Source organism: Barbus barbus (assembly GCF_936440315.1).
Source record: "Barbus barbus genome assembly, chromosome: 31".
Classification (NCBI taxonomy): Eukaryota; Metazoa; Chordata; class Actinopteri; order Cypriniformes; family Cyprinidae; genus Barbus; species Barbus barbus.
Genome location: NC_136759.1, coordinates 10687548 through 10700184, shown reverse-complemented (window position 1 = coordinate 10700184; position 12637 = coordinate 10687548). Strand labels below are relative to the sequence as shown.

At 38.0% G+C, this 12637-nt stretch overlaps 1 protein-coding gene across 17 annotated transcripts in view; it reads left to right on the top strand.

The window, feature by feature from the left end:
* msi2b (musashi RNA-binding protein 2b) overlaps positions 1-12637 on the top strand; it is a 250536-nt gene that overhangs the window by 6923 nt on the left and 230976 nt on the right. The gene's annotated exons all lie outside the window — the stretch shown is intronic.

Sequence of the window (12637 nt, the reverse complement as noted above, 5' to 3'; positions counted from 1 at the left end):
GATTTTTTTTTTTAAATTAGCATGGCTGGGGATGAACTCAAAGAACTATCACGGAGAAAATATTGAATTATCTCTGCCTTGAGCGTGAAGGTTGAATTTTTTTTTTTTTTTTCCTTTTTGGGTGCATGAGGTGGGGTGCTGATTAACTTAACTTTGTTAGCATCGCTGCTTGCATGTAAGATCATTAGAGAGGATTTTTTTTTTATTTTATAAAAAAAAAAAACCCAGAGGAGAATTTTGCCCTCAGCTGTGGAATTCAGAGCATTAAATCCCTCGTTTGAATCTTGCCTCAACAAGAACATTTTCTTTGTATAGCTGTGTGTGTTTTTTTACGGTATCTAATGTCCTGCTTCTGCGAGCCATGCTGGCAACGAACTTTCGACAGCCTCTTCACTTCAGACTGCACTGTCAGCCAGATGGTCTGTGCCCCAGATTTTGTGTCTGCCGTGCAGCCGTGGTTTGGCCTCTCAGGCAGAGCTGGGACGGCCCCCCTGGCTCAGCTACGGGCCACCAGCACTTTCACCCAAGAGGAAAGGTGCACCGATCTGAGATCAGCCTAGGTGTTTTCTTTTAGAACGGATGCGGAACAGGACGGCATACTGTCCTTGATCAGAGCAGGCTGGGGAGGAGGGCTCGTGGGGTGACAGGTGTCCATTGCACACTTGTCTGGCTAATTGATATAAAGAACTTTTTTGCTTCATCCAGAGCTCATTGGAGGAGAAAAGGTGCACTCTTTTTCTCGCTCTCGTGCACATACACATGCCAGCGAGGCTGGTCCAAATGCAGGCCGCAGGGCCCCGGGTCTAATGCTGTTTCTTGGCTCGAGTTGGACACGGGATGAATAGTAGTATTAATACAGCCAGGTTCCAGTAGCAGTTAGACTGCAGCCCTGTGGATGTTTGCTCAAAGCCAGGCGCATTGACAAATAATAACTTTAATGCAAATGCATTATTATTCCCATGTCCTGTCAGTAGGCTAGGCATTATTGCGCCATCGGAAGTTGCCAAGAGTTAGCCCTATCTGACCCTACACTTAGATTTAAGAGCAAACCAACAGTGGATAAACGCGAAGATCCAAATGGAAATCTAAGGAAACAAAAGATCAGCCCTCTGAATAGCCATTCTGTCCTCGCCATGCAACGATGGAGCAGTTTTCATTATTTTATTTTTTTATCATCACCCAACAAAAGAACTAAAAGAGAGTGGGAATTTGTTTATGCAATGATTGCGTTAAACAGCGCAGAAGTTTACCACAGGCGGCGGGCGAGATTGCTTTTTTGCCGTATTTGTGATTGGGCTTGTTGTTTCACACTACTTTTCCCCAACACGGCTCTGCATGTCCCGACAAGATTTTAATTGATATTGGGATTGAGGCCACTTTTGGAAGCGAATGGATTTTCGCAGGTCTGATATCGCCCTCCGAGAAAACTGTTATTTTCATCAACCCTAAGGCTGCATAATCTTTCCAATCAAGTTACCGACGCTTCACCAGCTGCTGTAGTGCGGTTTTAACAAGCCTCTAGGTGCAGTAAGGCATTGGAGGATCATCTGTATGTGATGGGCCATTTGTTTGCTGCTGATTCTTGTCCTTTCTCATTGATCATGTTTGGAGGCCGCTCCATCGCCAGTTGCTAATTTAGTAAGCTTGTAAGCTTTAATTTATCTTTTAAGACATTTGTATACGAAGCGTTGCATTACCAAATAATTAATTTCAAAGCTATTTATGTCCTTCAATAGGTTCACTGATTAGAGGACAAATTTTGAAAATTCGTATTGTTGCAAATAAATAGATAACAGTGTTGGGGAACTGTAGCTTGTCCCCTTCATTTAAAGTACTTCAATTACAGTTAAGTTACTATTTTGAAAATATATTTACATAATTTAATTTGTGAAATTATTGTAATAAATATTGTAATGGTATTTTGTATACTGTTAGAAAATAAGATGGATAATTCTGTACAGGGGTTCTAGTGAACTGGTGCATCTCTTATTTATTTATTTTTTTTGAATCTGGTAAAGCTTCATACAAGAGATAAGCAAAGAGCGTTTGCATATGAGCTACTAACTACTGCCATGCTACTAAAAATTGTAGTTCAATGATTTTAGTCACCCCTGCTTGTTCCTCAACACTGGTAACACTGTATTATATTATTAATAACAATAAGAAAATAGTAATGTGGGACATTTTAGTTTATAGTGTTCATGTAATATGTATTAAAAGCTACTATATTTAAAGTTCCCCTGTAGTCAAATATTTCATTCCTTAAACCTCATCTTTGATCATCAAAATGACATTTAAATGTTTTTTCTTGTGAAAATAATTTTCTCACTTGCCTCATTTACTATATGCGGATCTGTGAGTATGGAAATTAGCCCCGCCTCCACTCACCAGCTAGGGCCTCCTAATCCACTGAACTGTAGTAAACGTGAAACAATGACATACATGGATAATGACTGATAAAACTATGTTTTTACTAGTGGACAACTACAGTGAATACTGTAACATTCATTAAAGGTACTTACTTGACGATGTTGTGTCCTAAAATGCCTTGAAGACTCAAATGCAGCTATTTGTGATTCCAATTCATGCTCGTAAGCGGGAGAGGTGGGTCTGATTCTGGGCTACTTTTACACTGTTGCTGCAGGTTATAATGCAAGTTAGCGGTTCTAAATTCACATTAAACCACAGCTTCATGGGTTTTTTGATCTAATTTATTTTTGGTTTTGTGCTGGTATTGGTATAGGGTTGTGCGATTTAATCGAACTCGAAGCAAAATCGCGATTTGAGACATTGCGACTTGCTAATCACAAAGCTTGCGATGTGGACCGATATTACTCTGTTCCAGAGCATATGCATGACTGCCAGCCTTGAGTGGCGGTCTTACTAACCAATAGAGTGAGCGCACCTCCGTTCTCCCCAATCAGCACTGCTCTAGCCAACTGCGTAAATGCCCACCATTTAAAAAGGGTCAGATCGAAAGTTAGTCAAATTAAAACTAAAGAAAAACGTATGTAACTTCAGCTTCAAAATGACAGACAACGAACAGAAAAGGTAATTTGCAAGAGCTGCGTCTCAACGCATATCAAGAGTTCCCTTATCGGTTCTGCTTTCAGTACTGGAGAATAAGATATGTTTTTATTAGTAGGCTACATGAACGTTATCTTACACTTTATCTCCTCAACAGATTAATTTGAAATTAAGTTTATGTTCGCTAATTCAGAAGACCGCACACACAGCACGTGTCTCTGAATGCTTCTCATACTTGCTCCGCTCTGCTCCGCGCTGTGCGTCTCACGGACGAGCTGTTTACACGCAGCCTGTCTCGTAATGCTCTTTTATACTCGTGGTCTCGTGCCCGGTTCTGCTCCGCGAGTCTCTCACGAGCGCATCTGGCAATATGGACTAGGCCTGATGCACACGCGCAACCTTTGTCCACTCGTGCCTGGCTCCACGTTTAAAACAAATGTAAATTTTGTCTAACTGCTTGCCAATTTCACTTGGATGAAATGAAACATTCAGCACATTTCCCACTTGTTCTTAAAATCTCAAATACTTAAAAATGAATAAATCAGCCGGTGTAACATGTAATACTTCAATAATTGACTAAAGAAATAGTTATTTTATTTATAAAAAATAAACATCTTTCCTGTGAAATTCTGTAAAAGTAGTAATAGCATTATAATCTTCCCTGCAGAAAAAAACCCCAGTAGAACCCCTCCCAAAACACAATAGAAAATGTAATGGATTTAAGGGATATAATGGAATTGTATTGGTTTTAATGTAAACTATAATGGTGTCTACTGGTCTTTGATGCATTCTATTGGTGGGATATAATCTAGCAGGTGGCAACCAATAGATCAACAGGAATTTTGTAATGGTTTTTATGGAAACTATAAGAATTTCTGTGACGGTTTCTATTGTTTTTTTTTTTGTTTGTTTTTCAGCAGGGTAACGATACTCATACTGTGCTGCACATTATTGACAATATTGGGCTGAAGCTTGACTTTGCAAATTTAAAATCGCAAATCAAATCGCAATATCTGTCAAAAAAATCGCAATTTGATATTTTTCCCCAAATCGCACAGCCCTATATTGGTATATTTTCAATGCTAGTGGTGGGAATCTATCCCTTGACACGATTGGTTATTGAATTGTGACGTAGTAAACTAAGGGCTGTTTCAAACCGCATTTCTGGGACAGCCTTTGCGAAAATACAGTTTTAAGGAGAAATTACTCAGCAATGGTGTTGTGCAATGGATTGGCACATGGTTTGTCTAAAAGCATGTTAAAAACACCACATACAAATAAACAACACAACTTGATTTTCACTACAGGGGGACTTTAATAATAATAATAACAGTAATAAATAAAAATGGGGAATTGAGTATGGTTACAAATATTTACACAAGTTATTTAGTTCAGTATGATAAATCAGTAATTAGTAATGTTTAGATACTTTCAGTTTTCATAATGCTTCAACTGATGCATTATAGTTATATTTTATCATGCATGCACTATTGATTAAGGCTATATTGATTCATTTTGGTTAATGTCAGAGCTGGGTAGTAACGAGTTACATTTACTTGAGTAAATTTTTTGAGTAACTAATACTTTTAGAGTATATTTAAAATGGGTACTTTTACTCTTACTCGAGTACATTTTTAGTGAAAAAACTGTACTTTTACTTCGTTACTGTGGGCGACGCTCCTCTCGTTACTTTATCTTAATGCAATACATAATAAAGTTAAAAATGCTTCAATTTATTCTGGGCAACGACCGATGTCCGTTCGCGAATGATTCATTCTTTTGAGTCGATTCTGTTCGAAGGCTCGATCAAACCAGTTGGCAAACCAGTGAATCGGTTCACAAATCAATTAGAATGATTCGTTCAGTTCCCTGCCGCACGCTGAAGCGGTTCTCTCTCAGATAACAGAAAGTTTATGAACATTAAGAGCGATGAAGACGTGGCTTTAGATCTACAGTCAGGTGAAAGCAAATCTGCAAAGGCTATGGTTTGCTAGCTATGAAGATCTTTATTAGATGAACAGTGCTGTCGGTTCCACAGGTATAGATTCGTTTACAGTACACGAACCACTATGACATTACCAGTTAGTTATAAATGTACCTTATACATTAAATATAATCTAGAATTTATTCATTAAATAAGCTGTCACAGAGTATGAAATGAACACCCGCCAAACCCGCGTTAGTTCCAGGAGGAATGCCTTTGCTTAGACACAATTAATGTTGATATTTTCACAATATTCACGCTTGCAGAAGTAAAAGCTACATTTGTTTACATTTTGCGGAACAGACTGAAGAAGATCCATCATATGCATTTATTTCGTTATGTTCAGATGTTCTTTAGCGGTCATGTGAGGAGATTTCTCTCTTCTCCGTGTCAGAGGTTATATACATACAAAATGCATAATTAATAATTAATTAATATACTTAATTAATACACTTTAAAATATAATTTAATTCAGTGATGAAAATCTGAATTTTTATCAGCTGTTACTCCAGTTTTCAGAGACATATGATCCTTCAGCAATCATTCTAATATATTGATTTATTATCAGTGTTGTTGAAAAAAACAGCATATGCTAGTCAGGCATGTTTTGAAGCTGGGATGCTGGTCTTTTGCTGGTTTATGCTGGTCATGTGCTGGTCTTAAGCTGGTCAGACCATTTTAGGACCAGCTTAAACCAGCCCAAACCAGCATCCCATGCTTCAAAACATACCTATACCAGCATATGCTGTTTTTTTCAACAGGGTTTTGCTGCTTTTTTTGGAACCTGTGACATTTTGTTCACAATTCTTTTATGAATAGAAAGCTGAAAAAAACTGCACTGATGATAAATCAAGATATTGGAATGATTTCTGAAGGATTATGTGACACTGAAGACTGGCTTAAAGGCTGATAAAAATTCATTTGCATCACTGAAATAAATTACATTAAAAAAACATCTTTTGAACGGCATGTGTGTGTGTGTGTATATATATAAATTGTCTAAATATCTATATATCTAAATAAAAATAGACTATATTCAGTATATGATCCAAAGTAGCGAGTAACTAACTACTTGAGTAGTTTTTTTAGCCGATACTTTTTTACTCTTACTCAAGTAACTATTCAGACTATTACTTTTACTTGAGTACAGTTTTTGGATACTCTACCCACCTCTGGGTAATGTTATAAGAAATTGGGTCACACTTTAGTATAGGGGCCAATTCTCATTATTGAGATTCTCATGTCTATTATTAACATATTGGCTGTTTATTAGCACTTATAAAGCACATATTCTGCATGACCATATTCTACATCCCTACTCCTACCCAATACCTAAACTTAACAACTACCTTACTAGCTATTAATAAACAGCAAATTTGGAGTTTGAGTTAATGGTTTGTTAATGGCAAGAATTGGACCTTAAAATAAAGTGTAACCAGAAATTGTTATCAGTAATATTGGCTGTCTGTATAAAGGATGTTATATTGTATTCATTTCGAATCTGTCAAAAGTTGTGCCTGACTGAGTGTCTTATAGGACACTTGGTAGGTTAGGGGAACTAGTTTGAACGGTTGTGTATATGCAGGTCCAAATCTTGAGTGTGGACATTACCTGCCGAATCTGCCCCCTGGGCTTTTGTTCCCTGTCTCTGGCTGCCAGCCTCTGGTTTTTCTGCCGTTAAAAGATTGTGTCATTTTTGCTGACACTAGTTCAAAACACTGTTAGACACTGCATAATGAGTTTGCATTCAAAGCTCAGAGCAGTCACCTTTGGGTCCTTAAACTTGATTTCACAGGGGTCCCAACAATCTTTGCCAAGCCAGTGGCTATAATCAGTCTAATGAGTGATGACATCTACAAAAATGGGAGCTATTCTTGAGGTACAGCCATGTTAAAAGGCCCAGCACACAACATAATGCGATCCTTCAGCTCCAGCAACACAACACGCAACCAGCTTGAGTGGAGATGTCCTGGCATTTACCGCCCATAAGTGTTGTCAGAACAATGCATGAGCAAAAGCTACATTCCCAGTACTCTCATTTCCCGCAAACCGCCTAGCACGGGACTGGCAGAAGAGCGAGAGAGCGCTTGTCGGAGCTGAAATCAAGTTAACTCTTGTATTTTTTTTTTAATTTCCCTTCCATCCTACATGGTATGGTGCTGTTTTTCCTCTCGCTGTCATTCCCTCCTCTTCGCTCTCTTTGTCAGTTTTTGAGTGTGTAAAAATATTTGCACCTAGTGTACTGCGAAACAGCGAAGCTGTCAGGTCCTGTGGTGCGGGCTCTCTGGGAGAGGCACACGACTAAGTGTGAAAACTCCAGGCCAAGTTTTTAATGAAGTCCAAAAGGTGGTGCCGTGTTAAGTGCCGAAACCACCTCTCAGCGAACGTTTTCTCGCTCTCTGGGAGAGAAGAGTGGCACCGAGAGCCCACTGTCTCCAAACAACCCTGGCGCAATTAAAAAGCCCGGCTAACGCACGGCTCAATCCAGCTTCACGGACTCTGTTGATCGCCTCCATAGTTCTTTGCTGACAGCTTGGCAAAGCAGCCCCTTCTCTCTTTGGAATTTTCTGCAGGTGATTTTTTTTTTTTTTCCCCTCGTGGGCTGAGAAAACCGATTTGATAAATAGGCCTTGGTTAAATCTGTTGTAGGTAGATTTCAGTGTGGCTTGATGTAAACATTACAAGGAAGTTCCATGAAATGTTTTGATGTAAGGAACAACAAAAGAAAAAAGGTTGTGGATAGAGAGAGAGAGAGAGAAAGAAAGAAAGAAAGAAAGAAAGAAAAAAGAAAACGCACATCATAGACTGCAATTGTAACTGCCATTCATATCTTGAAATTTCAGTAGTGTTATTAATTTGCAAATTTGCATTCATAGTTTCCTTTGTGAACACACTCTTATATAAAGTTATTCAGGCTGCAGATTTTTTTTTAACAGTGTTTACATTGTCAATTGCTCTAATTAGTGTATTAGTGCTGCACCCTTCATTGTAGGTGAGTGACATTTATAGTGAATCCCATTTTTTTGTTGTTGTCAGTGCTTTTTTTAACAGCTATGAATGCATACCAGACATACTTGTGGTATGCTAATAATGAAACAATTTGAGCATGCAATTATGTATGATTTAATTTCTAATTGGTATGGAAAGCTATCTGAATGCAGAATAACATCTTGTTTTTAAAAGGTAAAACCGTTCTTTACACATTCAAGGGTTGTCTGGTAAATTTATTGTCACAGAAGTAGTCTCAGTTCAGTGTGGGTAGGAATTTCTTATATACGCTACTGTTCAAACGTTTGGGGTCAGTAAGAGCTTCAACCAGGGTGCATTTATTTGATCAAAAATATAGTAAACTGTAATATTGTAAAATTCATAATAACTGCTTTATATTTTAATATATTTAAAAATGTAATTTACATTATAGTTTACTAATGTAAACTTAATGTAATTTATTTTCAGCAGCCATTTATCTTCACTGTCACATGATTCAGAAATAATTCTAATATACTGATTTGGTGCTCAAGAAACATTTAATAAGAGGGATGTAGCGATATCAAAATCTCACAATACGATAATATTGCGATGCGATATGCATTGCGATTATTTAAAAAAAATAAAAAAAGACAAATGAAGAATTGGAAACAAACAAAAATGTTGTACATTTTAATTGTTCTATCTAATGTATTTTGATTGTTCAAAATTAAGAGCTCCAACCCATGTTCTTATCTAAGAAAACTTAACCCAGAAAAAAAGAATTGTCTTGTACCTGAACTTTAAACGAGACTCAGCCCTCTTTTATTTTGTGATACACTGTCTCAGTTACATTCACACTGGTGTTTTAGGAAGCCAAACAAATTTGAGTATTATAATAAAAACACCAATAATGACAGTAATAGCCATATATTGTAAAACAGTTGCACTGTAAAATAAATGAAAATGAACGTTTCATAGGTATTTCATTATTGCTTTACTCTGTAGTAGGGAAATTACAAGACTTCTTAATTTCTACACTTGAAAGAGGTATTTTGAATTTGGACTGCAGTAACGTTACCCATATAAACCGCTAACTGTTAGCAATTTATACTGCACTTTTAAGCTTTTGTTTTGACTGCAGTAGAACTTTTATTTTGAAGGAAAACTCCAGCTTCAGTGAAAACAAGCTTGCAAAAAGGAGTCTCACTACAAATGCTGTAATTATCTGCTACGAAAATAATGCCTAACTGGTGGCTGTTGCGTTCCCAAATGTGCAATAAACGAGTTCACTGCATTCATTCACTGTGGATGGGCTCCATCCACAGTGAATGAATGCAGTGAACTCGTTTATTGCACGTGCTATGAGTTTAGTGCACATTTGGGAACGCAACAGCCACCAGTTACGCATTATTTTGAGGCGATCAGCTCGTGATCCGGTGTTTTCCATGCCTCAGAACGGCTCGTTCTGAGGCATGGAAAACACCGGATCACGAGCTGATCGCCTCAATGTGTGCGCTTCTCTTTGAAAAGTGCAGCAAAATCAGACTTAATGAAGGGATTAAGCCATATTGTGCTTTCGGTTTTAGTTCATTTGACAGATACTGTGCCAAAGCATAATGGCCCAAAACACAACTTTATAGACCTATTATTTTAGAAAAAGAAGTTTAGTCCACCCCAAAATGCAAATTTTACCCTCATGTCATTCCAAACCGAAAAAGCTTCGTTCGTCCTCGGAACGCAATTTGAGATTTTGGATGAAAACCAGGAGGCTTGTGACTGTCCCATTGACTGCCAAGTAAATTACACTGTAATGGCACAGAAAAGTATGAAAGACATTGTCAGAATAGTCCATCTGCCTCCAGTGGTTCAATCTGAATTTTATGAAGCAACGAGAATATTTTTTTTTGTACGTGAAGAAAATAAAAATAACTACATTTATTCAACAATTCGTCTCATCTCTGTGTCAGCGTAGCGCCATTTTGGAGAGCATCCGATGGACGCAAAGTGTGTGCGCTATTCTCTGTCATCAGTAACGCATGGATACGCTGTTTCCGTTCAAATCAGCGTAAATAAACATACAATACGTATCCATGCATTACTGGTGACCGAGAATAGCGTACACACTTTGCATCTGTCGGACGCTCTCCAGTCAATGGGACAGTCACAAGCCTCCCAGTTTTCATCCAAAATATCTTAAATTGTGTTCCGAGGACAAACTAAGCTTTTATGGGTTTGGAACGACATGGATATTAATGACAAAATTTTCACTTTGGGGTGGAGTATCCCTTTAATTTGATGCACCCTTGCTAAATAAAAGTATTAATTTCTTTAAAAAAAAGAAAAGGAAAAAAAAAAAAGCATTTCGCAAAGGCCACGGATCAGCTTTTCCCTTCTCATTGATATGGTTGGATTTGAGGAGGGGAAACTGATTGTGGACCAACCACTCTGCCTTGGTCACCTGATAATGTCAAATATGCCTTTTTTTTTTTTTTCTGTTCTTTTTCTCTGAGGAATCTTTGAGAGCTGAAAGGATGGCTGATGTGTCACATGTACAAGAACTATAGAGGAGAACTCAGTACTGCTGTGGCCCGGCCCAGGACTAACTGCTGTTGAGTGACACTAATGAGGAGAACAGGCATACAGGAAAGGGAAGGAAACAAGCTCTTCTGGACATGGCCATTGACAAAACCCCTTTAAGATCTCACCGCTCACTGCAATCTTTCCCAAGACCCCCCCCCCCACATCCCCAGACTTCCCTTCTCAAAAAGACACATCTCTCAATTAGCATGGCTCGGAGAACATGGCGCTTTGGTGCTTTTCCTTTGATTTGTTTTGATTAGCAGGATGTGAGGGCTCTAATTGAATCCTGTTCTAGAGAGTATGGCAACACGTCTCACATCGAGCCAAAACAACAGAGAATAGACCGAGACAGGTGTCGAGAGAAATTCTGCAGTTGCAAATTTTGAATCTAATGGTGTCTGTGTTTGAAGTTGTTCTTACGTCAAATGTGCGGACATGATGAGGGTGACATTTTCGTCCCATATGTTAATATTTTTTTGTTCTGGTTTTTACAATTAGTGTAAGCACCTTTTACTAGGCATTTGTTGAAAGAACAATCTTTAATTTCAAGCTTCCGTTCACATAATTTTTACTCGTACTTTACCTAAAAGAATTTCGAGCTCTATTTTGTACCCTTTTTGTGGAAAATGGTAGCCAATATTTGTGTTGGCTGTTGTGGTGTTCTTCCTTCCTCATTTGTTCAGGCTCACTGCCTATTCAGAAGTAAACTGATACACACAGGCCGTTCACAAATGGCCCTAATCAATAGCAAATTGCTTTGTCTTTCTTTTGTAACTGTATGAAAGTTAAGTAAAAAGTTAATTTTCTGTGTAGCTGCTGTTGTATACAGTGGCTTGGTGCCAGCTCTAAAAACACATGATTTTTCTTAGGTGATATTTCTCTCCCAGTCGCACTGTGACATTAACTGAGTAGAAAGAGTAGCAATAACACAAAGGGTGTTGTGTTCTGCCTCCCAGCTAAGGACACAGTGTGAGCTGAACCAAATATATTTTTTGACCCTTTCTAACACCAGAGCTAAACTTGCACTTACAGATATTTTAAATTGTGTACAGTGACCCACCTGAGTGTCCGTCCCATTTGATTTTTGGTTGGTCATGTCTCATTTCTCTTTTTATACCTGGTGTTTAGATTTTGTGTGTCAGTGTATATTGATGTCAAAAATACAGACAATGTTCCATCTATGTTACTGGATGATCTAATTCTGCTGATTTTTGGCATTTTTATTAGAATTGGCATCGGCCAATAAGTTTTTCTGTTAGGCCCATTAATGTTGGAAGTGATCTTTTATTTTGTTGGTGCTAAGGAAACCTGCAGAATTCTTTTAACTAATACTGGTATCAAAGAACCGAATAAAAAAAAAAATTGGTATCTGAATTAGAAGTGTTTATTTAAAAAAAAAAAAAAATATTCAATTATTGTTAAATATATATTTTTTTAAATATTCCTTCTGATTTTATATATATATATATATATATATTAGTTCAATGAAGATAAAGGTCATTTTTTAAATTAGTCTTTGAATTAAATTCTGTAATGATCATATCATGTTTAAATCAGCATTCTCGTTTGACATATTTAGAGATTTAGTGCTGATCTCCCACAATGGATATTAATACCAGGTGTAAAAAGGGTGTTCTGATTGATTTGTCATTCCTTGCCTGTTCTTGTGCTTAGAAATCTGTAGATTGAGGCACAGGTTGCACACTTTGCTGTCTTCATTACATTTGCTTTCTCAGCCTTTAGTTTTATTCGATTTTGATAAAAGTCTTGAAAAATAAGACAATACGGTATTACTTCAGGGCAGCTTTGACTTTGCCTTGGGTTGTCAGGCCTGGAAACATGTCAACAGCGCAGACAGGTTATTACACTGTGACAAACTCAGTACGGAGCATCCCGGAGCTTTCATTTAGGGTTTCTTCCAGAGTGGAAAGCTGCCAAGTCTGCCAGAGCCCTTGTAGGAGAAGACAAGCTTCCAAATCCGCCCAGTCGACGCTGCGGCGTGCTTCTCTTTGATGCTGCGGTTACCTGCCGTGTCCTATGCACGGTACTGATGTAGCACCGAGGCTATCGGCCCAC